General features: G+C 41.0%; 1 protein-coding gene and 1 long non-coding RNA gene across 51 annotated transcripts in view; one reads left to right on the top strand and one right to left on the bottom strand.

The window, feature by feature from the left end:
* The window catches only part of LRRFIP2 (LRR binding FLII interacting protein 2), a 109,182-nt gene extending 85,355 nt beyond the window's left edge, over nt 1-23,827 (bottom strand). For all 50 annotated transcript variants that reach the window (XM_086365804.1, XM_086365811.1, XM_086365816.1 and 47 more), the window contains exon 1: nt 23,566-23,827. The gene's annotated coding sequence lies outside the window, so the exon portion shown is untranslated. The remainder of the gene's footprint in view (nt 1-23,565) is intronic.
* Nucleotides 23,828-23,873: 46 nt separating this feature from the next.
* Nucleotides 23,874-26,998, top strand: LOC147348013 (uncharacterized). The gene is made up of 2 exons (XR_015150906.1): nt 23,874-24,143; nt 24,712-26,998. It is a non-coding gene; the product is annotated as an uncharacterized LOC147348013 (long non-coding RNA).
* Nucleotides 26,999-27,420: the final 422 nt, after the last annotated feature.

Below are 27,420 nucleotides of genomic sequence, written 5' to 3'. Positions count from 1 at the left end.
ATCAATTCTTCAGCACTCAGCCTTCTTTACAGTCCAACTCTCACATCTGTATATGACTACTGGAAAAATCGTATTTTTGACTATACAGACATTTTGTCAGCAAGATGATGTCTCTGCTTTTCAATACATTGCCTATGTTTGTCATAGCTTTCCTTTCAAGGAGCAAGCATCTTTTAATTCTGTGGCTGCAGCCACTGTCTGCAGTGATTCTGGAGCCCAAGAAAATAAAGTCTGTCACTGTTTCCAATTTTTCCCCTTCTATTTGCCATGAAGTGATGGGACCAGATGCCATGATCTTAGTTTTCTCAATGTTGAGTTTTAAGCCAGCTTTTTCACTTTTGCCCTTCATGGATCACGGTCTTGTTGTGGCAAAGGCGCTTGCGTAACTAAATGAAACTGTGAGCCATGCCGTGTAGGGCCACCCAAGACGGATGGATCATAGTCGAGCATTCTGACAAAACGTGGTCAACTGGAGGAGAGAATGGTAAACCGCTCCAGTGTTCTTGGCTTGAGAACAACCCCATGAACAGTACGACAACCAACAACGTCTAGGGCAACAAACCCTGAATGCCTGCCATTGCCAGGTAGGTACTATAGGAGGTATTAAAAATACAGTGATGAACAAAACAGTGATGAGATAGGCCAATGACTAAGAATATGTCTATGGGCCTATTATTATTGTTATTATAAAATAGATGCATTTTTACAAAGGAGAGAAGAAAAAAGTCATCTGCTAGGGTTAAATAACAAGGACGATAAAGACCATCTAACCTTTCTAGCACAGGGTATTTGAAATTAAAGACATTAGTGAGAGAATGTATCCCAAATTACATGACTCCTTCTCTCCTATACACATTCCTGGGCATGTAGCTTTTTAAATGAAATATCCATTCGTTTTTTCCTAGCTTTAACAAAATAAACTGGCGAGGGACTTCCCTGGTGGTTCAGTGGTTAAGAATCAGCCTTCTAGAATGCAGAAGACGCAAGTTTGAGCCCTGGAGGACTGGGATCCCACACGCCATGGAACAACTAAGCTCATGAGCCACACTACTGAAGCCCACAGGGCATGACTAGAGCCTGTGCACAGCAACAGAAGATCCTGCGTGCTACAACTAAGACCCAACACAAGCAAACAAAATAAATAATAAATACATAAACCTGCAAAATTTCATTTGATGACAAGCCACAAAGAAAATCTTAAGTAAGTTTGTCCTAATAGAATGCACTACTGAATATATTAAAAGTATAAGTGACTTTAATGTATTGGAATGAACTTACTTGATCCAAGCAAAATAAAACAGAACTCATCAATTCATTCTGCCCAAAAAAGTTCTCTCTGATGAAAATTCAGGCCATTCCTAGCTTAGCTGACTCCGTTTTTTTTACTCCTACACAGCTGCCTGTTATCTTTGTCAATCAGAATGAAGACTGATGATAGTTTTATGATTCTGCCATAGAAAATATACCTCTATACAAGAAAGTCCATGCAGTCCATGGAGTTGCAAAGAGTCTGACATGACTGAGCATCTGAACTGATACAAGAAAAGGTTCATTTAAAAGGAAACAGAAGAAAAAAAAAAATAAGAATGTATATTGGAAGGCAGCACATGATTAAATCCTAGCCACCAATCAAGACAATTTCTGGAAAGCACAGACGGTTTTTTTTTCCCCCAGAAATATGCCATCATTCTTAGCCTCAACACCATTTTAAAGATCATTCACTTGTTTAATAGTAATGCTGTATAAACACCAGTCACCCACTGAGAGAAAAGCAGCATGCAACAGAAGGTTCTTTTTCAGAGTGGAGTGACAATTTAGCTGATGCTCTGTGGGATCATCCAATATTTGCCCTTCAGCCAACTTTCCAAGGACTCACTGAAAGACATTTCATAGAAGTGGGATACAAAACATAGACATTTTCCAATTCCAGATACACAAAAATAATTAGAGAAGAAAAAAAGATTTGGCTGGAACTGTAGCAAAGTTCCAAAAAACAGTAGTTTTGTTAGAAGAGTGTTTTTTCTTCTTGATTCTCTAAAACTTCAATAGCATTGGGGGGAAAGAGATGCATTTAAAAATAAAAGCTTTCATATCAGAGAATAAACTGGCCCCAAAGTGGATTGCACCCAAATCAGGCCCAATATGCTACCCAGCTGAGACACGCTGTCTGACACCACCACCAGTGGCATGCTTTTGAATAGAGTATTTCTTTCTCCTCTTTTCCCATAATCCATTTTCCTTCTTTCTCAACTAATACACTGCCTTAGACCTTAGAGCTGCCAGGATATTCCTTAGCACACAGATTTAAATAATTATCTTTGCTAGGGGGCTTCCCTAGTGGCTCAGTGGTAAAGAATCCACCTGCCAATGCAGGGGACATGGGTTCGAGCCCTGATCCAGGAAGATCCCCACATGCCATGGAGTATCTAAGCCCACGCGTCCTAACTACTGAAGCCCGAGCGCCCTAGAGCCTGTGCTCTGCAACAAGAAAAGCCACTGCGATAAGAAGCCAGTGCACTGCAACGAAGACCCAGCACCACCAAAAATAAATAAACAAAAATTTTTTTTAAGAATTATCTTTTCTTAAAAATGCCTAAAAACCAAAACTGTTTCAACAAGCTCCAGGCTAAGCCACCCTGAGAGAAAGATGACAGCGAAAAGGACGGAGGCGCAGGATCACAGGGAGGAAGCGGAGACGACTTCCTGTCTCCCGTGTCCTCTGAGACCCACCTACAAGGGCACCCAGGGGTTCTCACGCATAACTGGCCAGATCCCGCCACCTTTTTCACCTGCACGTGAGGCAGATCAGTCATTACCTATTTGAAAAAACAATTGAGGGCTTTTGAAAAAATTACATTGTTTGTATTCTGTAAGGAGACATCCTTACTGACATTAGAAAAAAGTAAGGTTTTCAGTTCCTATGTAACCATCTTCTAATAACTCTAGAAGAGTCTACATTACCGACAGGGGGAAACCTTAAAAGAAATAAGATTTCTGGCATAGACAATAGAAAACTACTTTCAATGAAATGACAAAATTAAAGATAGACTCGAAGGTGACCTCAAATAAATTATTTCAAGTTTCGGATTCTAAAGTAAATTTCTATTCCAAGGAGGTTTTCTCAAGAACAGTTTTCTTTGGGAGCCATGTTAATTTCTTCCAGCTTTTCCTTAGTGCTATCAACCAAACCCAGAGCTAAACCTTTACACCCCCTGACAAGAACAAAACTGCCTGCATTTTTGTGAACTCCTTTATCCAATGTCAAGTTGATTTTCTCCAGATGGTTTTGTCATTAAGTATTTGTCTACCTAAAGGAAAGAAAGGGTGCTGTGAAATATAAATCTTCCAAAACAGATATATCAATAAGGCTTTCTCTTCTCCAATAAGCTTCTCATGCAATACATTTCTGAAAAATAGGCATTTTGCCACATTAAGTGGCATTTCAATCATGATACGGTTCACTTTTATGAGAACAGAATATCAGTGTGTCATATGCTAAATATAGCACACTTAGATAGTTCTGTCTGGATCCTGATGGGTGCAGTTCCCTTATATCGTAAGTATTATATTTCATCATAGAAAATTCAACATACTGGTGTTAAGTCTTTTGTGTCAGCATTGCCATTACAGGTAACCCAAGTCCATACAATAAAACATTTGGTAGTTACTTATAAGCAAATCCCAGGATCCAGAATGGCAGCTGAACTGTAATTAGAGCGACTGGAGCTGCTGCCACTGGATAAGATTTAAATCGAGAGGCTCTGAGCTGGTTGCATGACCAGTTGCTGCTCTGCTCTTCCCGCTGCCTACACCTTCCTTTCTTCACCCAAAGAGCAGAAACAACAACTGTCCCCACTCTCTGACATGGCTAATGTGAGGCTCAAGTGAATTAAGATAAATGCAAGCACTTAGCAGACAAAATGTTTCAAGTGTCTTGAACTAACCAGCTCTTTTACATATTTAGCTTATGAAGCTGACAAAAGGGCATTCCTAGCCTTTCTTTAAAATTTTTTATTTTTAACTAAACAAAAGTATCCTCAAAATTGCTTCTACCAGTATGCTTCTTGTGATATCGCTGGCCATGCTAAAAAAACATTTTAAGGTACTCTATGGTATTCAAAGTCTTTTTTGGAAAATCTGAATGAATACACAAGTTCAGAGGTATAACTGTATAATGCGTGTTAGTCACCTTATTATAACACAAATTGACTTAGAAAGACAAAGGTCTTTAAATGGTACACTTAAGATCTGTGCATATATCTCTATGTAAATTCCACCTCAAAAGAAAAGGACCTTCAAACAAATACTGAACTCTAGTCAATGATGCACATACTGAAACATTTCGAGTTGAAGTATACTGATACCTTCTACTTATTTTGAAATGCATCCAAAAATAAAAAGGAATAATGGATAGAGAGGAGAATGGAGAAAGAACTACATGGGTGACAACATACAATAAAATATTAATCGTAGAATCCAGGTGGTAGGTACAAGAGTGTTCACAGACCTCTGTCAACTTTTTTTTTTTAAGCTGTGCCACGCAGCTTGCAAGATCTTAGTTCCCTGACCAGAAATCAAACCTGGGCCCTGCAGTGAAAGTGTGGAGTCCTAACTACTAGACCACCAGGGAGTTCCCTCAACTTTTTTGTATGTTTGAGATTTTTTATAATAAAGCGCTGGGAAAAAAGTAACTGGTTGACAAAGGTAGATGACTACATGAACAAAAGGCATGGCAACTGGGAATTGCAATTTAAAAATCTTGATTTGAAATAAAAAGGAAGGCAGAGGTAATCGCAGTATAGAAGAATACCAGTAGTTACACACACATTAGGAAGATTATGGGGAAAGGAGAGAACATGAATTCCTGGACTAAAAGAGAAAAAAAAAAGAGGAGGAGGGGGAAGGGCACAAAGAGCAGGGGGAGGAGAGGGGGAAAGAAGAAAAGAAAAAAGCAAGCAAGGAAGGGAGGGAGGGATTGCAGAGACATCAATTCTGAAATATCTAGATGAGACCATTACACAGAACCCACAAAAGCAACAAAAGGAACACCCAAAACTTGAGGCAGAGTAAAAAATGAAAAATACATATATGAGGCAAAACTGGAGGGCCTGGCAGGACAAAGATAGATAGATACTAAATACAAACTAAATCTCAGGAAAAGTATCAGAACCTATAATGGTTAATTTAAACTCATCTTTTATAAAATACAATGCCTATAAAAGGTCAAAGACTTGTATAGTCACATCTCCTACTTCCACATTCAGTCCTCCTAAGAATTACCAAAAATGTTTTTTAAAGTCCAATATTTTGAATACATAGTATTCTTATATACCCAATACAACCAATAATCTTTCCGTTTCCTCTTTTCATAAGAGTACATGCCAGGGGTGAACTTCCTTCCTTGCTAACAATGTTATTCAATAAATGAACTCTAATGGGCTGTACAGAGAAGGCAATGGCACCCCACTCCAGTACTTTTGCCTGGAAAATCCCATGGGCGGAGGAGCCTGGTGGGCTGCAGTTCATGGGGTCGCAAAGAGTCAGACATGACTGAGCGACTTCACTTTCACTTTTCACTTTCATGCACTGGAGAAGGAAATGGCAACTCACTCCAGTGTTCTTGCCTGGAGAATCCCAGGGACAGGGGAGCCTGGTGGGCTGCCGTCTATGGGGTCGCATAGAGTCGGACACGACTGAAGTGACTTAGCAGCAGCACCAATGGGCTGTATGTTAAACATGATTTATAATACTACGTCATCAACTGTGCAGAACCTAAATCAGGAAGATGTACTCTTACCAACAACTGCATTCTCAGCTTGCCCTAAGAAGTAAATCATGTTCAAGTAGTACCATTTGAATGGACTCCTTTCCCCACATCTTTAATTATCTCAGAAATGTATGGTCGCATGTTCAGAGACTGAATGGGAAGGAGAGAGAAAATTATATACAATTGAAGATAGGTCCCACTTAAAAGTGTGAAATAAAGCAGAAAATAAGAAAACAGCAGAAGTACTAGGGTTAAAAACAGAAGCTCAGGTGACAAAAAAACCCAAACAAAAGTGATAAAACCCTAAACAAAAGAAAAATGTAGAAGTGTGAAATAAGGATATGATTTTCTAATGTAATATGAAGGAGATTCTAAAATTAGAAAATTTTAATAAAAGAAATCATATACCTTTAATTTTCCCCCTTTCAATGAAGATCTACTGAAAATCTGCAAGGCACTACGTACATACTAATCATTGCCTTGTAAGTGGAAGAAAGAGTACAATAGGAAAATTAAAATCATAAAGAGGTCAGAGAGAATGTAGCTATACCATTTTAATGTATTCTTTCTTTTTTTTAATCAAATAATTAATTTATTTATTGGCCACACTGCAGGGCATGTGGGAACTTAGTTCCCTGACCAGAGATCAAACCCATGCCCCGTGCAGCAGAAGTGAGAGTCTTAACCACTGGACATCAGGAAGTCCTGTCTACATATCCTTTCTCACTATTCAGAGAATGGTGTTCTCTGAGGCACAAAGGTTTTTATTTTGAGGAAGTCAATTCACCTATTTTTTTCTTGTGTTGTAAGACTTTGATGCTGCATAGCTAAGAAAGCACTGTCTACCCCAAGGTGACAAAGATTTACTCCATTTTCTTCTAAGAGTTTTATAGCTTTAGCTTTTACACAATCCATTCTGAGTTAGTTTTTTTTTTTATATGGTGTGATGCAGGGATCCAACTTCATTCTTTTGCATGTGGATATCTACTCTTTCCAATACCATTTGTATGACAGTTCTTTCCCTCCTGAACTGTCTCAGTACCCTTGTTAAAAATAAACTGAATATAAAAGTAAAGGTTTATTTCTGGCCCCACAATTCCATTCCATTGATTAATATGTATATCCTTATGCCAGTATTATACTGTCTTGATTACTGTAGCTTTAAAGTAAGTTTTAAAATTAGGAAGTATGAGTCCTCCAACTTTGTTCCTCTTTGAGACTGTATTGCTGTTCATGACTGTTCTGGGTCCCTTATCTTGCCATACAAATTTTAAGATGAGCATGACTATATTTCTGCACCAAAAATTGAATTCTGCACTGTCCAAGATCAATTTGTACAGCAGTGTCATCTTAACAATATTAATATTCCAAAACATGAACATGGAATGTCTTGCCATTTATACAGATCTTGTTTCTTTCTCCAATATTTTGTGATTTTCAATGAACAAGTCTTGAACTATTTAAATTTCTTTTCCCATCACAGGGGTCATTTTAAAGATCAAGTAGATATATTGAGTACGTTTTTATAAACTGTAAAATGTTTCAGAAATATAAGGTGTAACTGATGCCAAAAAAAAAAAAAAAAATTTGAAATCACAATAGCAAAAGAGGTGACAAAGCAAAACTCAGAAGTAAATCCCGTGGCTAAAGTTAATCTCAGTTGAGCCACAAGTGGGTGGGGAGCTGTGTATTTTCAAACATAAATCTAACCCTAAATCTAATCCAACGTCAGACCTACATACTTTGTGGGAAGGCATTTTTCTCTATTTCCAATTAACTAGATATGTTCAGTTCAGTTGCTCAGTCGTGTCCGACTGTTTGTGACCCCATTTACTGCAGCACACCAGGCCTCCCTGTCCATCACCAAAGCCCGGAGTTTACTCAAACTCATGTCCATCGAGTTGGTGATGCCATCCAACCATCTCATCCTCTGTTGTCCCCTTCTCCTCACGCCTTCAATCTTGCCCAGCATCAGGGTCTTTTCCAATGAGTCAGTTCTTCGCAACAGGTGACCAAAGTATTGGAGTTTCAGCTTCAGCATCAGTACTTCCAATGAATATTCAGGACTGATTTCCTTTAGGATGGACTGGTTGGATCTCCTTGCTGTCCAAAGGACTCTCAAGAATCTTCTCCAACACCACAGTTCAAAAGCATCAATTCTTCAGTACTCAGCTTTCTTTATAGTCCAACTCTCACATCCATACATGACCACTGGAAAAACCATAGCCTTGACTAGACGGACCTTTGTTGGCAAAGTAATGTCTCTGCTTTTGAATATGCTATCTAGGTTGGTCATAGCTTTTCTTCCAAGGAGCAAGCATCTTTTAATTTAACGGCTGCAGTCACCATCTGCCGTGATTCTGGACCAAAACAAACAAAGTCTCTCACTGTTTCCCTATCTATTTGCCATGAAGTGATGGGACCAGATGCCATGATCTTAGTTTTCTGAATGTTGAACTTTAAGCCAACTTTTTCACTCTCCTCTTTCACTTTCATCAAGAGGCTCTTTAGTTCTTCTTCACTTTCTGCCATAAGGGTAGTGTCATGTGTATATCTGAGGTTATTGGTATTTCTGCCAGCAATCTTGATTCCAGCTTGTGCTTCATCCAGCCTGGCATTTCACATGATGTACTCTGCATATAAGTTAAATAAGCAGGGTGACAATATACAGCCTTGATGTACTCCTTTCCAGATTTGGAACCAGTCTGTTGTTTCATGTGCAGTTCTAACTTTTGCTTCTTGGCCTGCATACAGATTTCTCAAGAGGCAGGTCATGTGGTCTGGTATTCCCATCTCTTTTCAGAATTTTCCACAGTTTATTGTGATCCACACAGTCAAAGGCTTTGGCAGGGGAGGGAGGTGGGAGGGGGGTTCAGGATGGGGAACATGTGTACGCCCGGGGCGGATTCATGTTGATGTATGCCAAAACCAATATAATATTGTAAAGTAATTAGCCTCCAAGTAAAATAAATAAATTTATATATATAAAAAAAGCAAAAACAAAGGCTTTGGCATAGTCACTAGAACAGAAGTAGATGTTTTTCTGGAACTCTTGCTTTTTTGATGATCCAGCGGATGTCGGCAATTTGATCTCTGGTTCCTCTGGCTTTTCTAAATCTACCTTGAACATCTTGAATTTCACAGTTCATGTATTGTTGAAGCCTCGCTTGGAGAATTTTGAGCCTTTGCTAGTGTGTGAGATGAGTGCAATTGTGCGGTAGTTTGAACATTCTTTGGCATTGCCTTTCTTTGAGAGTGGAATGAAAACTGACCTTTTCCAGTCCCATGGCCACTGCTGAGTTTTCCAAATTTGCTGGCATATTTAGTGGAGCACTTTCAACAGCATCATCTTTTAGGATTTGAAATAGCTCAACTGGAATTCCATCACCTCCACTAGCCTAGTTCGTAGTGATGCTTCCAAAGGCCCATTTGACTTTGCATTCCAGGATGTCTGGCTCTAGGTGAGTAATCACACCATTGCGGTTATCTGGATCATGAAGATCTTTTTTTGTATAGTTCTGTGTATTCTTGCCACCTCTTCTTAATATCTTCTGCTTCTGTTAGGTCCATACCATTTCTGTCCTTTATTGTGCCCATCTTTGCATGAAATGTTCCCTTGGTAGCTCTAATTTTCTTGAAGAAGATCTCTAGTCTTTCCCATTTTATTTTCCTCTATCTCTTTGCACTCATCACTGAGGAAGGCTTTCTTATCTCTCCTTGCTGTTCTTTGCAATTCTGCATTCAAATGGGTATACCTTTCCTTTTCCCCTCTGCCTTTCACCTTTCTTCTTTTCTCAGCTATTTGTGAGGCCTCCCCAGACAGCCACTTTGCCCTTTTGCGTTGCTTTTTCTTGGGGATGGTCTTGATCACTGCCTCCTGTACAACGTCACGGACCTGTCCACAGTTCTTCAGGTACTCTGTCTATCAGATCTAATCCTAGGTATGAAGCAACAGTAAAAAGAACTACCTGTCCTCCTACTAAACTTACAAGGGTGTGTTTTCTTTTTGAAATATGTGTAATTATAACTGAAATACTTTCATGAAAAAAAGCAAAAATCAAAATATGATAGAAGAATAGGATATCTGCCACTGATAATAAAATAGAAGGGATCAGAATTAAGTCCCAAAGAGGGGGGTAATTAGCTTTAGACTTTAGTTTCTCCTTCCGACTGGGAGTGAATTCTACGGACAATACTCACATTAACTCTATTAGTAAAAAAAAGAAAACTTAGAACATAATACAACAAAAGAAAAAATTACATGAATAAAGACAATCATTTTAATTTCTTTTTAATCTATAGCAAAACAAAACACTAAGCTGAAAATGACCCAAACTGACAATAGCTTTAAGTCAAGGCCAGTCAACATGATTCAATAAATTATGGCATTAGAAAACTCATGGGAAGCAAATAAAGACAGGGACAAGTTTGATATCATGCCTACAAGGTATAAAAAGGTGACAAAATGGCATGTAAAGTGTGATTGAAATTATGTAAAATTTTGTACATATGAATAATAAATGGCAAAGGAAACTGTATAAAAAATTATTTTTTCTTAAGCTTTATATATTGTAGATAATCACCTTACCAAAAACTGATTTAAGCTACTAAAGCTATAATTCTGGGGCTACCTCATAGTATGAAAACATGCAAAGAATAATCAGCTTTGACACTGTATTAAGTTGATGAAGGGGGAAGATTCATTTGACCTGAGTACTACAAAGTAGGACTATAAAAATTTATGTTGGTTATATCTGGTAAAATCATAATTTTCTAACAGATTTCACACCAACCAAGACTCTTATGGACACAACGAAATTCTAAGTAAACGAAAAACACATTATTAATTTTAAAAAGAATGAACACCATTAGATTAACCTTAAAAATGTAATAAAATGACAACTCTGACTGGAATCAATAAGTCAAAATTAGAACAAAGAAGTAACCATTAATGTTACCAAGTCTTGGGTAAGACATCAATGTTCAACTCTACATGTTTTTATGATTAGAGCAAAATTCTTTGAAATTCTGGGTTTCTCTTTAGATCCCTATGACTCTTCCACCATGCATTCACCCACTGGGGGAAAAACAGTGGTGGCACAGGTACTTTTATAGCAGAAAGGAAGATGCCAACATTTCCCTTCTCTTGGGCCATGCTGGTCAGGTTTGTGTAGCTTAAACTTGTCTCAGAAAGACAAAATAATTCCCTGAAATGGCAGGCAAGGTACTGATTAGGCTCATAAAAGGAAGAAGCCAACAGGTAAAATATGATATAAGTACAGTGTTCGTGAGGGAAGGATTAGAGAAGAGAGCACAGCTGCGAGAGTCAGGGATCCATGTGCCACTCCAATCCAAAGACACAGGCAACGAGGGCCACTCCAGACACAGTACTTCTGCTCATAAAAGACTCAATACCAACACTTGGTGGGCTCCTTTTTATAAAAACGAACAGACCTTCCCATACCTGCTCATCCACTACCCCCAACCCCCCAACACATACTGACATTTGCACACACAAAGAAAAAGAAATCATTAATAACTTCCCTGGCGGTCCAGTGCCTAAGACTCCACTCTCCGACGCAGGGGGCCTGGGTCTGATCCCTGGTCAGGGAACTAGGTCCCGAATGCCACAACCAAGATCCCACAGGCTGCAACTAAGATCCACTGCAGCCAAATTAATTTTTAAAAGTAATAACTTTCCTGAAGTTAAGGCCATGGGTCACCAGATTCAACAGGCCTACAGAATGTACAAGTCCTGAATCTACACCAAGGTATTTCATAGGGAATTCTTATAGTTAATTTCAAACATGGGAACAAGAATGATTTTACAAGCTTTCCAGGGATGAAAAGATCAGGTCACAGATAAAGGATTAACAATTAGAATGGTTTCAGTCTTCCGGAAAGAAAAATAATTCTGGCAACAAGAAGAGAAGAGTGATGCCTTCACATTCCTGAAATAAGATTACAGACCCTCTGTGTGGCTTAAGCCCAGCCACACCGTTCTGTTCTTATGCATGCACGCTCAGCTGTGTGTGTGGGTTAGTCACTCAGTCATGCCCGACTTTTTGTGACCCATGGACCGTAGCCTGCCAGGCTCCTCTGTCCATGGGATTTTTCCAGGCGAGAATACTGGAGTGGGTTGCCATTTTCTCTCCCAGGGTCTATTCTCAAACTTGATTACAAAAGACTTCAGGCTACCATGTTTTCAAAAAATTTATCTTTTACACCCTATGTTAATAAGTTACTAAAGGTACCTCTCTAATGAAAGAGAAAATCAAAAAGAAGGAAACATAGCATACAGGAAATAAATCCAAGACCGAAGAGGTGAACGGGATCAAGCCATCCCAGGGTGACGGGCATCCCAGGAAGAAAGCTACAGACTGAAGTAGTCACTGGTTCCAGAGACATAACAGAGGGCGGCATCGCCCAAATCTCCACAGCCTTTGAGACTTCTTTTTAATATGAGCTGAGCTGGCCCTGGTTTTTAATCTGAATTTAGTCTCTCTTGACCCCATGTTGATGAAGTTCCCACGGTTCCACCCCCAGCTGCCTAGATGGGAGGGAGGCCATATTTCATACCATGGATATATTTCACTTTTACCTACTGCTAACAGAGCAGGAAGAGCCTGAAAGAACAGTGTACTTCCCCAACCATATTTCTTCTTGGTACTTAATACCTTATAAAGACTTCAGCTCCACCAGGTGCCCCGACTGTGATGAGTCTTAGGGTTTCTCAGGACTTATTAGCAAACTTTCCCAAGGACTTAGCAGAAAGGACTCAAGAAAGACTCTGTCCAGCTTATCTGCTCCTGTCAGCCTTCATTTAATAGTGGCAACATGCACCTTTCTGTTCTTAAGTAGGTTTAGATTTGCCATTCAGTTTTTCAAAACTGTCAAAACAGAGCCTGCCTAGGGATAAGTACTATGGTAGAAATTGGCCTACTGTTCATCGAGTCATTTCCCTTTCTGGCCCAGTTATACTACATTTCTGGGGCTTCCCAGGTTGCACAGTGGTAAAGAATCCATTTGCATGCAGGAGATGCAGGAGACTCGGCTTCGAACCCTGAGTCAGGAAGATCTCTAGGGGAGGAAATGGCAACCCATTCCAGTACTCTTGCCTGGAGAATCCCATGGACAGAGGAGCCTGATGGGCTACAGTCCACGGGGTCTCTAAGAGTCGGACATGACCGGGCAACTGAGCACACATGCACGCTACATTTCACGACCTTCCTTGCATTAGGAGCAGCTAGTTGACTCAATTCTGGCTCATGGAACATGGACAAAAATGATGTATGTCCAGGCCCATCAAACTTGCCATGGAACCCACCACACTCCCTCTCTTTGCCCTTGAATCTGTCAGCCAGAGGCAGAGAGTTCAGTCAAGTGTAAAAGTCTCTGAGTCCCATGGAAAAGCAGAGTCACGAGATGAAAGTGGTCTGAGTCCTCAGGTGACTGTGTGGAACCAGCTACCCCTTCGCCAGCGGGAGTGAGAAAGAAGCTTTAAAGTGTTAAACTACTGAGACTTCGGTGTTGTTTGTTACAGTAGGTTAGCCTAACCTGACAGACATGAAAAGGTGATCAAACCATTCAGTTTCTCAAAATTAAGTCACAAATTGACTAGGAATACATATTTGGAGGAAGGGATGTGATTACAGAGCAAGGCAGGGAATGGTTCCAAAAGAGTTACTGCCATGTAAAATGGGATTATGATTACTGGGAGGGGAAAGAGCTGCCATTTAAGAATATTTGCAGGAAACTTTGAGGATACTGAATGTTCAACTTCTTGGCCTAGGTAGTGAGACCAGAGGTGCTTATTTTATTATTCTTCCTGAAACTGTATTTTTGTTTTCTATTTCTCTATAGGTATTTCACAAATAAACCACAAATTACTAAATCAGAAAAAGCAGACGTGAAAAATCTATTGGAGCATTTGGGGAAAATAAGGTGACTAGAAAACCCCCTCCCCCTGCAAAAAAAAGGTCCTTAAATCTCGGGGGGTGGGGGGGGGTGGGGGGGTGGGGGCAGGGAGGGGTGGGAAAGAAAGTTAAGCAAGAAAGGAAACAATCATGATATTAATTCTTGGCTTAAGTCGTAAATAGTATTTAGTTATAAGGAAGACACAACTATGGATTTAAAATTGCAAAACTAGAATGTTGCAGGGAAAAATAGAACAAATAATGAAAAAAATACTACAAAACGATTAAAAAACAGCAGTTTTCCACCATTTGAAGATACTCTGAAGTGCATATATGTTTTTTACACAAACACAGGTTTATACAATATGTGCTATTTTGTAACCAGCTATGGCTGATGCTATGGTGGCTTCCCACTCTCCTTTACATCTTTGTGTGAACACCTCCCTTGGAAATTGGGCAGAACTCATGACTTGCTTCTACCAACAGACTATGACAAAGGTTATAAGATGTCATTCCCATGATTATATCACACTACATGGGGCTGTCTAACCTGAAGAATCGCCCTGGGCTTTCCTTGATGCTTTGATGAAGTGGTCAGAACATCCAAGGGTCAAGAACTTCAGGTTGGCCCTAAAAGCTGAGAGCAGCCTTTAGGAGCTTGAAGACAGCCTACCGATGACCAAGCAACTTCTATTAAGCAAGAAGCCTCAGTCATAATTTCACAAGAAAATTAATTCTGCCAAAAACCTAAGTGAGCTTAGAAGCAATTTTTTCCCCCAGTTTAGTCTTCAGGGGAGAATACAGCCCAGCCATGAAACTGTACTGCATGAGCTGACTGCAGCTTCATGAGACCCTAAGAAGAAGACAGTTTAACTTTGCTCAGACTCCTGCCCCCAAAGAAACTGTAGGATAATAAATATAGGATAACAAATGTGTGTTAAGTTGCTAAATTTGTGCACAGAAAGCAAATGCAACTGCTTTTAAAACTGGATGAATGAATTCAGCAAAGTTGTAGGGATATAAAATCAACACAAAAGATCAGCTGCATTTCTATACACTAATAACTGAATGAACAACTAAAAAGGAAAGAAAAAAATACCATTTACGATAAGAAAAAAAGAACAAAATACTAGGAATAAGCTTAACCAAGAAGGCAAAAGATCTGTTCACTGAAAACTACAAAATATTGCTAAAAGAAATGAAAGGACACATGAATAAACAGAAAGCTACCTCCTGTTTATGGACTGGAAAACTTCATGTTGTTAAAACGTCAAAACACCCAGAGAAACCTACAGCTTCAATGTACTCTCTACAAATCCCAATTACAGATTCTGCAAAAATGGAAAAACCCATCCTAACATTAACACTCCTATGGAATCTCATGGGACCCCAAATAGCCAAAACAATCTTGAAAAAGAAGAAAAAGGAGGCATCACACTTTCTGATTTCAAAACTTACGAGAAAGCTACAGTAGCCAAAACGTGTTACGGGTGTATAGAGAGACACAGAGGCCAATAGAATTTAACAGCACAAAAATGAACCTGGCATACATAGTCAAATGATTTTCAACAGGGGTGTCAAGGTCAGTTAATGGGGAATAGACAGTCTTCCCAACGACAGGTGCTGGTAAAACTGGAAATCCATATGCAGAAGAATAAAGTTGGACTCTTACTGTATGTTGTATACAAAAATTACCCGTTAGTAGGTCAAAGAAATAAATATAAGAGCTGAAACTGTCTGTAAACAAAAAGGCTTCTGATGTTTGATATAGCAGATTTTTTGAAGAGGACACCAAAATCGCAGGCAACAATAGGAAAAGTTAGAGGAAGTGGACTTCAAAACTAAAAACTTTTGTGTATTAAAGTACACTATCGAGCGGCAGAGCAGAGCGGAGCTGCGAGGTGCCAGCGCGGAGCAGACGGGTCGGCGGGCGCGAGGCGGAGCGCGGGCGGCCAGGAAAGCTCTAGGGCGGACCGCGGCGGCGCGAGCGCTCGGTCCAAAAATTTAAAAAAAAAAAAAATAAAGTACACTATCAACAGAGTAAAAAAAATCGACCCATGGAATGGGAGAAAATATTTGCAAATCATATATCTGATAAGAGATTAGCATGTGGAATATATAGAGAACCCCTGAAACTCAACAACAACCCATTCAAAGATGGACAAAGGACTTGAACAGCTGCTTCTCCAAAGATACACAAATGATCAAAAAACACCTGAAAAGATGCTCAACATCATTAATCATTACGGAAATGCAAGTCAAAACCACAATGAGATAGTACCACTTACCCACTAGAATGGCTACTATTTTTAGAAAGAAACAGAGAGGGAGAATCTTCGACACAAGAGTGTCAAAGATGCAGAGATGCCAGAACTTCTGTACACTATAAAATGGTGCAGTTGCTACAGAAAATGGTATGGCATCACAAAATTATTGTATGATCCAGCAATTTCACTTATGGGTACACATCCCAAAGAAAAGCAAGCAGGGCTCCAAATAGATATATACCTGTGTTCAAAAGCAGCATTATTCACAGGAGCCAAAAGGCGGAAGCAACCCAAAGGTCCATCAACAGATGAACAAAGTATTTATATATCCATATATGATAAAATATTATTCAGCTTTGAAATCAAGTGAAATTCTCATACATGCTACACAACATGGATGAACCTTGAAGACATTATGCTAAAGGAAATAAACTAGCTATTTTATAAGACAAATATTCCACGAGTCTACTTACGTGAGGTGTCTAGAGCAGTCAAATTCATAGGGACAGAAGGTAGAATGTGGTTACCAGGGGCTGGGGAGCAACGAGGATTATTGCTGAATGGGTAAAGAGTTTCCCTCTGGGAAGAGGAAAAAGTTCTGGAGATGGATGGTGGTAACGGCTGCACAACAACGTGGATGTCCTTAATTGTACACTTAAAAATGCTGGAAATGGTCAATTTTATGTTACATATATTTTACCACAATTAAAAAACACTTTGGATAGAGAGCAAAGGATAAGTGTAGTAAGACAGCAGGATAGAATCTTATTTCCTTGACTATCCATTTGGACGTGGGGAAAAACATCTCATCTAAATCGGATTTCTTGGGACGTCCCTGGTGGTCCATTGGTCAAAAGTCCACCTGCCAATGCAGGGGACACAGGCTTGATCCCTGGTTCAGAAATACCCTATGCTGGGGGCGCAATTCGGCCTATGGGCCACAACCACTGAGGCCTGTGCTCTAGAGCCCACGCTCGGCGGCGAGAAGCCCACACCACAGCTGGGGAGGCCGGGGTGCAGCAACGAAGACCAGTGCGGCCAGAGACAAGTCAATAATTTGTTTTTAAATGGATTTTTTTTCTATTTTTAGTCCTATAATCTTTGGATCATTTAGCAACAACATATATGCTTACTAATTATGTTGTGATTATACAAGAAATAACACAATAAATACAATTTTGTTACTGTAAGTGATTAAACCATTTAACAGAAAAATAAACACTTCAACATCCTAACTCCCTGCACACAGCATAGTTTAACTGCTCCTAGCTGTTAAAATGTTTCTATTGAGAAAAGTGGGAGATATAGAAAGAATAACAAAGTGATCAGAACAAACAACTTAAAAGTTAAATTTGTTTCCTAAAGCTGTAATTTTATATCCAAACCAGTTAAAAATTTCCTGTTTCCAGAGAAGGAAAACTAAGATATAGAAGGTTCAAACTGAAAACAATGGGAAAAGATGACTGTGATTTTTAAAGGAGGTTTTTAATAATCTATTTCTGAGAAAATAAAAACACCCTGATAAGCCCTTGAACTTCAAGATTTTCCCAACCTCTTTTCCACTCTCCCTCTGCTCTGCTCTCATCTCACTTTTTTTTTTGGAGGAGAAGGGGAAGGCAGGGACAGGGGAAGGCAGGGACAGGGAAGCAATATAACAAGATAATAGGAACATGACAGATAACAGGAATAGAGAGAAAAACAGTGATTATTTTTTCTATTCACACTGAATACTAAATACATCATCATCATCAAATGCTAGCAATCCAAATTTCTGAGGGAAAGGAAAAACTCAATTTTCTGGAGTGCCAGCCTACTCTAAAGCAAAAGAAAGGAAAACGGCTGCAGGTTTTGCATCTCTAAATGCAGGCTGTGTGCCAAATTCTTCCAACCACCTCCACTCTAACCAAGGATTTGGATAAATATGGTGACATGAGCCTTGATCAAACAAGTGGCACGCTAAGCTCTTTAACAGCTTTCTGGCCTAAGAAGCTCTGAGATCAGTTAAAGAACGTCAAACCCAAGCACTTTACTCACTAAGTACAGAAACACCAAGGTTTCATGAGAAAGCATCTGGTACAGAAAGGCAGCTATGCTGGGACACAGCATCTGGTAATAAACCAAAAATTTAGAGCGAGAACTTTCTGATATTATACATGGGGCTGCACAGTTCTATGGGAAGAAGAGAATGAGAATTCAGGAAGAAGCTTATTCCTCTGTATAAACTCAATAATCCTTTTTAAGGTCTCTGAACTGGACTACTATTTCAGCTCGGGACATGGCCTCCCTACTGGGGTAAGAGTAACGTCTTTTCCCCTGGTGTAGAGCATTAGACTGATTCTTGCCAAACACTCAGAACCAGACATGACATCAATACTGCGCTCTTCCTTGCGCATTCTTCCACAATGCTGCCCTCGTTAGCTTTCCTTAATCAAGCTCACCCCACACAGAGGGAAAACAAAAGGAACCTGGATCTTAGACATGCACGCTAAGCACATTTTCACCCCCAAACTGAGCCTTAATCTTCCGAAGGCGAAGGTCCTTTATAAGCTCCCTCTTCTGTTGCCATCTTCCTAAACCGCAAGCCTTCCTGACTTGCAGTGGGGCCAGGACACATTGTGGTTATGTGGTAGGTTCTGTCAGGAGAGTTTTGACAAGGCCTCAAAATAGACCCTGGGCACCGGCCAAGGAAACTGCCACTCACAAGTTCCAACTTTGTCCTCATACATTAGCTCCCCAGCACTTCCTACCCGCCCCCGCCCCTGCCCAGGCTCTCCTTTTAAAAGAGTAAAGATTCTTGAACTCTTGCTAGTCTTGAGTACGCTGTATAACATTGAAATTAAAAATGAAAATCTTCCTTATTCTGCTCAGGAACACTTTGCAGAATAAAGACTAAATCTGTACCTACCTTCTGCCTTGAGAAATTAATCCATCAATAGCATTCTGGTTTGTAAAATGATTTTTGGGTCTCAAATCCCACAGAGGTTTATTTTATTATAAATAGATTAGGATGTGGAAGGTAAAGGAAGCGAAAAAATAGGCCATTTATTTCCCATGTGACTAATATATGGCAGCAGACTTCTGCAGGGCAAGAAGTGAAACTGTGTATGTTTTTAATTGATATTGGTCATAAAATCCTAAAACAATCAAGCTACTTCAAAAGGCACTCATTTAACTAGTATCACCTAATATAAATGAAGTAGTCTGTCTATAATCGCATGGTCTTCAAAGTACAGTGCTTCTACCTTTCCCAGTATAAATAAAATCACCCAGCTGTCACTCTAAGGGGTTTAAAATTACCTTATAAAATACACTTGCAGTATATTTTTAAATTGCAAGGAGTAGAAAGGATACAAAATAATTAACAGCTCTTTTCTCCTACAAGGTTAAGAAGAAAGGTAATTTCTATTATAAAATGAATCCCAATATAAGCTTGAAATAAATTTTTAAAATTTCACAATTTAAGTCCCAACCTGCACTCACACTTCCAGAAATAAATTCCACATACACACTTACACACTACAGCGAAGGCTTATACATGAGTTGTTCATTACAGCATTGTTGTTGTAGTTTAGTCACTAAGTCGTGTCCGACTCTTTTACGGCCCCATGGACTCTAGCCCATCAGGCTCCTCTGCCCATGGGATTTCCCAGGCGAGAATACTGGAGTGAGTTGCCATTTCCTCCTCCAGCGGATCTTCCTGACCCAGGGATAGAAGCCTGCATCTCCCGCATTAACAGGCAGATTCTTTACCGCTGAGCCACCAGGAAAGCCAAATGTCTAGAACAGGGAATGTTAAACTGTGGGAAATGAACAAGTTTTGTTTCATCTACATTAGACAGGTCAGCTAGTCTTTTTTGAAAAATAGATGGACATATGTGCTAATATAGAATGATCTCTAAGACACATCAAAGGTCAGAAAGAAAGAGACAGGGCATTTTTTTTCTTAACACAGGAGATTATATATGGAAGAGAAATTTTGGAGAGACACACAGGAAACCATTAACCGGAAACCACTGCTTGGATTACGGAGTTGGGTGGCAGAGGGAGTCAAGCCTAGAAGTTTATCGTGGAAAGGAAACTTCCTTTTCACCATGGGACATTTTCTTTTAAAATGTTTTATCAATTTTAAAAAGTTCTACAACCACTGAAACAGAAGGGAGCACTCTCCTTCTGTGGATGCCATTTTCCACCTCTTCTTAATCACCTGTACTCTTCTTATCTACTGCTCTTCCCATCTCTGCTGCTGCTGCTGCTAAGGCACTTCAGTTGTGTCTGACTCTGTGCAACCCCATAGACAGCAGCCCACCAGGCTCCCCTGTCCCTGGGATTCTCCAGGCAAGAACACTGGAGTGGGTTGCCATGTCCTTCTCCAATGCATAAGAGTGAAAAGTGAAAGGGAAGTCGATCAGTCGTGTCTGACTCTTCGCAACCCCATGGACTGCAGCCCACCAGGCTCCTCCGTCCATGGGATTTTCCAGGCAAGAGTACTGGAGTGGGCTGCCATTGCCGTCTCCTTCCCATCTCTAGACCAAAACAAAAGCACACATATGGAGCAAATCTCAGAGCTTCCACGAGAAACAGAATCCCTTCTCCATCCCCCAATCAAAACAAAGATATAACAGAACAAATGAAAAAGCATTAGCATACAGTAAACCCAGTTTTTAGCCCAGTGTTGGATTCCTTTTAAGTCTGCCTTAATTTATTGAAGGCCAAAGTTTTAAAGTGAAAGCACAATGTGCAGCACAGATCATTTCTAGTGGTGTCCTATCTATTATCTTAAAAAGACAAAGTGGAGCAAAGGGCAACGTTATTTTGCTCACAGGGTATTTTGCTCAACCCTTCTTTCTGAAGTTTTAAGAGTTGAGTTTTGAATGATGGTCATAAACTCTTTACTGTATCTAACTGAATAAGGTGGTATGTATTTCCGGTTAAAAGACCATCTCTCCATTCCGATTCTCCAGAGAGAAAGCAAAGGCAAAGGCCTATGCCACGGCCTATTTGTAGGTACGATGGAAAGTGAGCCTATGGTGAGGACAGAATGTGTTTCCTCTAAAATGATCCTCATCAACATTCCCAACATGGTGCAGGGAGATTCCCCGCCCCACCCCCACCCCCCCACCCCCGAGCCCCATGTATCTTCGATTCTGCTCCTCTTCACAATAGAAGCAGGGTAAACAATTCACAAAGAGCTTTGCAAAAAACTGTTCCCTCTCATTTCTAGTAAAGATCTGTTTTTGTTTTGAGAGAAAAAGAATCTATTTTGCCAAACATATTCTCTGAATCAGTTTTTCCCTTCATTGTGGAGATGCTTAAATCCTGACCTAAGAAGGATTCTCTTACCCATCAGGACTGTCAGTTCGGGTGATTTCCACAAGGGATTTTCCAAAAGGGAATCTGTTCAATTGGAAACTGAAACTCACTATTAGTTGGACAAAAACCAAAACCAATATTAGGGAACACTCTGAATATAAGAATGGATATCCAAGGAAATAAAATGCCAAAATTTAGTTCAAGAATTAATAGAATTTACTAAGCAAGATCAACAGGGCAAATTTACCATTACTTAATAACTGATAATTAACTATAAAGTTCTTTATAAATCAATATAAGTTGATTTCCAAAAAAGAAGAAATCAAGGCTAAGAGTATCAAGAACTCTGTGATTCAAAGTCATTTTGCTTAGCAACACTTTAAAAGCCAAAAATGATCAAGTTACATTCCAGTAATAAAAAGTTACTTCTAATTTAAAATGAATTCATTCCCATAGTGAATCACTACTTTAATATACACTTTCTTCTATGACAGAACTGAAACAGGAGCTCTGTATAGTCTTCCCAGGGGTCTCGGTGGTAAAGAATCCGCCCACCAGTGCAGCAGAGGCAGGTGAGAGCCCTGGGTCAGAAGACGCCCTGGGGGGAGGAAACGGCAACCCACTCCAGTACTCTTGTCTAGAGAATTCCACGGATTGGACTCTGGAGTCTGGTGGACTAAAGTCCGCTGGGTCACAAAGAGCTGGACACAACTGAGCATGTATAAAGTCTCATTCCACCTTTTTAAGGGCAGATTTTCCCAAATGGGTAAGGTCTTTCCCTCAAAAGACTGCTTGTTCTCTGTACTGCAGATTCTTTGAATGAACTTTTTCCTACCTTAATGATGGTAGCTGTCCTTTTCACTGACATTTATTTTGTTTCTAGACATTTATCTTCCTGGAGTGGGTAAAATCACAACAATCCACTTAGGAACAAACTATTCTAAATGCTAAAGCTTCTGCAAAAGTCCACTATTTGTTTCTCTACCATACTTCATGACAATAATTATGCAGCAACAAACCTAACAAAAGCCTCAATGCAACACTTCCTAGGAGTGAAGGTATCTAATTAAACAGGCGGTAACAAACCTCAAACTTTCCTCTATTCCAAGTTTAAGAACCTTATCAATGATTCATTCACACTGCAAGTGACCTAACTTCCTCAATGAATCACACTTTCTGAAATTCTTATTCTAAATGAGTATAATAGTCATCATCTCTACATGTGTTGAACACAGCATGAAGTTGGTCAAATTAATTCTGTAAGACCTTCAAACCACAGCGAATCTCAAGTCCCTGCCAAGTAACTTATCTGCAACACTTTGCCTTTTCCAACAATTGCACCTCTCCAAACTGATGCATCCCCAAAATAAACATTTAATCTTGAAACACTTATTTTAAACACTAAGAACTGATTCATCCACACCCTGCCCTCCATCTCTCTGGTTCCACATTGTGATGCCGTGAAAAAGTAATGGACACTTATCCTCATACTCATCCTTTAATCAATGAACCTATACTACACTTTTTCTTTTTAGGGCAGAAGTGCTGAGTCATTAAATGGAAACTCAAAGAAAAAGAGTTACAAGCAGTTGAAGTTTAGGATCCCATTATTTCCCTGGCCAGGTCTCCACAGCCTGATGTTTGTATATCCCACGGTGGAAAAAGCAAAGCAAACACTTGAACTTTTTTCCCCCCTTCCCGTCGAAGAAAGAACAAGAGATGGGTTTCCTTAGGTCCTCTGGCTTCCAGCAACATACCCACGGGCACGAGAAGCAGGCCCGGCCGGAGCTATATAATTTAACAATCTGGGTGTGAATAACACCTGGCCGTAGTCAAGCATTAACCCTGACACTCCTAACAAGCGCTTGTTCTGGTCCTGCTCCATTCAGTTCGGGTCAAGGAGGAAGGGGAAAAAAAAAAAAAAAAAAAATCCCATACAAGCTCTACGCCCTCCACCGGCCTGACACCTTTCCCCGGGTGGCCGGCCGGGGACAGACCGAGGGAGTGGTGCGTCGGGGAGAGGGAGAAGGAGCCCTAGCACCCAAAGAGCAGAGACAGCGGCCCGAGTTCATTTCTCCCACAATGGGAGAATCGCTGTCCCCGCCCGCCGATCGAGGCTGCGCGTTCGAGACCCGGCGTGATGCCCGACGACGCCGCAGGCAGGGGGCGACCTCGACCCCGGGGCCCCCGGAGGGGGCCTGGCCCCCAGCAAGGGTCGGCGGCAGCGCGGACTTCGCCGAGTTGCAGAGGCCGGGAAGCGGGGGCCCCGCTCCCCGCCAAGGCTGGCGGGAGGAGCGGCCCTTACCTGCGTCCGGGCGCGGGCTGTGGCTGCGGGCGCCGCCGGGAAGGGCCGGAGCGCGGCTCGCCGACCGGGAGCCTGCCGGAGTGAAGGGCGAGGGGCGCGGAAGGTAGACTCGATGCCAGGTCCCCGGCCAGGCGGGCCGGGCAGGACGCGGCGGCTCCCGGCGCCTACGGCCGGTCAGTCAGTCACGCCGGTGTCCCCTCGGCGCCGCGGCTGAGACAGCGGGAACCGGCCCCCGGGAGGAGCCGCAGCCCGGGCGGCGGGCGGCGGAGGCGGCGGAGGGGCGGGGCCACAGGGTCGGCGACCCGCTCACCCGGAAGTACTTGTGGTCGCGGCGGCGCGCGCTGCGCGACGGGCTTGACCCCCCGCGGCCGACTGCGTGCCGCCGGAGGAGAAGAGACCCGGGACCCCGAGAAGGGTGGAGGCTCGGGCGGCCTCCTGAGGTGGCTCCTCCAGGCCCGCGGGGCCCACCCCGCCCCTCCGCCCCCAGGACGGGGGTCGGGAATGTGAACTGACGCGCGTGCCCGTTGGCGGCTACCCCTGCCTCGGTCACCTTAAGCTGTCCGGCCTAGAGGGCTTGGGTGAGTGGGCCGGGGCGGCAGTTCTAACCGTTGGAACGTAGGTGGGTGGGTGCGGTCGAAGCCCTAGAAGCCTTATTTCCAAAATGAATGATTTTGAAATGATTTCCGGTGAAGAAAGCTGGGGGCGGGGCTGGGGGGAAAGGGAGTCTGCTCAATATCTGATGGACTCTGAGCTGTCATTCAGTCCGAGAGTCTCAGTCGGGATCCACCAGCTTCAGGGCCCTGAAGAAAGACCAGAGGTCCTGCTCTTTGGGAAGCTCATCTTCTAGTGGGGTGGACGGATTTAAGCAAATAAGGTTGACAGATTGCGGTGAGACTCCGCAGGTGATACACAAAGGTGATGAGAGATCCTGTAGGCGAGACCTCTGGCAGGAGAAGACCTCCAGAGGGAAGTGGCAGTTGGGCAGCCTCCTGAGAAGAAGGCACAAAACACTTCGATACAACTTTACCTCCGGGACCCGCTGAATAAGCCCATGATTCCATGTTAAGAACCTGGCTCGAATGCCTTATAAGGGCTGTTTGTGTGCTGCCCACCCCTGCGATTTCAGAAGGCTTGCTCACCTTTCAGAGTTCATGAGGGCTGGAGTGCGGCACTGCGAGGGAGGCGTGGATTACGGAACTGTGGTCTTTAGGCAGAGAGACACCAACAGGTGGCTTCATGGCAGGAGGATCATACCATCAGCCTTGGAAAGACAAAGTCTCTACCCTCGCGCTCTTTCTCTTGCCATGTCGCTGTTTTTCTCAAACCTGTGAACAAATATTGAAACTTGTTTTTACCTGGGATCAAGAGGGGCTTAATGTCCCCCCCAAATCATACTATGTTACGATCTGAATAAAAGGATTAATGACGTGTTTTGCTCAGTTAAAGATAAACTAAAAAGCAGACTTGCAAGAGAGAACCTATTCAGGTACCTGAATAATACCAATAATCCAATAATGTTTATTAAGTATTAGTTTATGTGACTGCATAATTAATGCAAAGACTGTTTGGAATGATATTAGGATTGGAAGGGACTTGCGTGGTGGTCCGGTGGTTAAGACTCCGTGCTCCCAATGCAGGGGGTCTGGGGTTCAGATCCATGGTTGGGGAACTATTAATAGATCCCACATGCCACAACTAAAAGATCAGGCATGTCACCAATAACAAGGAAAAAGATCCTTCCAGCCACAGCTAAGACCTGGTGCAGCCAAATAAATAACTACAAATAAATGTGTGTGTATGTGTGTGTGTGTGTTTAGGATTAGATTCTCTTGCTTTTTAAAATTTTACTTAGTCACTTGTTTCATCTCATATCAAACTAACAGAGAAAGAAAGGTCTTGCTGTGTCTTCTGGGAAAACCGGGAGGGAGCTCACACAGTATTTGCACAACATTCTACTAAACTCTTAAATACATTATCCCTTTCAGTACTAGGACCGACCTTGAGATATGGGAGTTATTATACCCATTTTAGTAATAAAGTCATTGAGATTCAGAGAAATAATGATTTGCCTAAGGTAACAAAACTAGTAGCTGAGAGAATCTGAGATTTGAAACTGAATTTGAAACTCTCGTCTTTCTGGCCCCAATACCCCTTTTACTTTATGCTGTGTTGCTATAATTTTAATATTTAAGAGGGAAATATAGATGAAGCGTCCAGTCAAGCAAATGTCTATGTTGCTCTTGTAACTTTATTATGAAAGTATACTTTAAGGTAAAGTGCTATAAGGCAATTTTGGAAATTCTCTGTTTTTATTTCTCCCACAGTAGGATATTTGCCATCTGTTACCCCCCCAAAAAAATTTCACTTGTTTCGCATGTGTCTTTTGAAGGCTCCCAAGAGTGTTCTGATGCTAACATTTCGTTATTGCAAGGGGATCCTTACTAAATGCATCACTCTGAACTGTTTCACAAGCAGTCTTTCCCTGCACATTCTTTCCACCAAAAATATGTGTTCCCAGATCTTTATGGAATATTCTGACATGTGAATGCCCCCAGGTCTGTGTGAGCTAGCTGCTTTAGGGACATATTAATAGATGAAGGAAAAAAATTTTTTGAGCAATGAGGTGGTAGGATTTGTACATTTTTGTTCATTTCATATCAAATCCTTCACATTTTTCTTTGATGATGTCAAGAAATAAAAGTTTTCCTTTCTCAAGAGCAGATACTCATTTTTGCGGTTTTCACAAAATTGACTTTCGCAGACAATGCTATGTTTCACTCTAAGCAGTTCTCTGGAAAACATTAGTTCAAACATTAAAAATAGGATGCTACTTTTCAGGCCTCAATCTTTTTATTAGTAAAGTATGTGTATGTAAGCACACTTTGAAAGCATTTTAAAAATTTTAAAAACTCCTTTCAAACCCGTGGAAACCTAGCAAAGCAACTCTTTGTTTATGTGTATTTGCTTTAAGTTCTGTTTCCAAAAATGCTTTCTTATCTAGATTTACTACTTTTTCTTGCTTTCCTTTTTTTGGTGAGGAGGGGAATTACAGACTCACCAGAAGTTACAAAAATAATACAGAAAAGTCCTCTTTACTCTTTATCCAGTTTCCCCCATTGGCAGCATCTTATATATCTATAAAGCATTATTAAAACTAAGAAATTGACATTTCACTGTCTTTTGATTAGTAGTTTCTTTCTGTGTTTCATCATATTAAAAATTTACCATTTTGCAACAATTCATTTGGCTCTTCTCTCTTTCCTAAATTAGCAAATGATAATAAGCTTGCCACAGTGCTTGTCTAGAATTACAAGTTTACTAAAAAATTTTGTGAGTTAACACACTTAAATGTGATTTATTTGTAAGATTTTTGCTTTTCCTGCTTATATTGTACCATATCTTCCTGCCCTAATAAACCTATAAATTTATACAACTTGCAAATGTGTGTTTTAATATATACCCTCTGACCACTGAAATATTTGCAAAGAGATTTCTATTAAGGAAAGCAAAAGTTCTCATTTGACAGAAAAGGAAAAAAAAGTTTGTAAACATCTAATTATTCACATGAGAATGCTATGATCTGTTGGTTCGGAAGCCATATCTCACGGCTAATTCTGACTCCATCTGGATTCTCCTAGAGAGAGCAGCTCATCCTTTCCTCTACCAGACAGCAAACAAAGGAAAGAGAAGTGTAATTTCCTTTCTTAAGTCTCAGTGATGTAGGAAAGGATGATGAGAGGGAAGAATTTGGACTTTTGTGTTGTTGTTCGGTTACTAGGCCGTGTTTGACTCTTTACGACCCCATGGACTGCAGCACGCCAGGCTTCCTTGTATCTCCTGGAGTTTGCTCAGATT

Source organism: Bos grunniens, chromosome 22 (assembly GCF_055505025.1).
Source record: "Bos grunniens cultivar Pamir isolate PY7600 chromosome 22, Bosgru_T2T1.0, whole genome shotgun sequence".
Lineage (NCBI taxonomy): Eukaryota > Metazoa > Chordata > Mammalia > Artiodactyla > Bovidae > Bos > Bos grunniens.
Note: the sequence above shows the minus strand (reverse complement) of the source record. Positions and strands in the feature narration are given on the sequence as shown.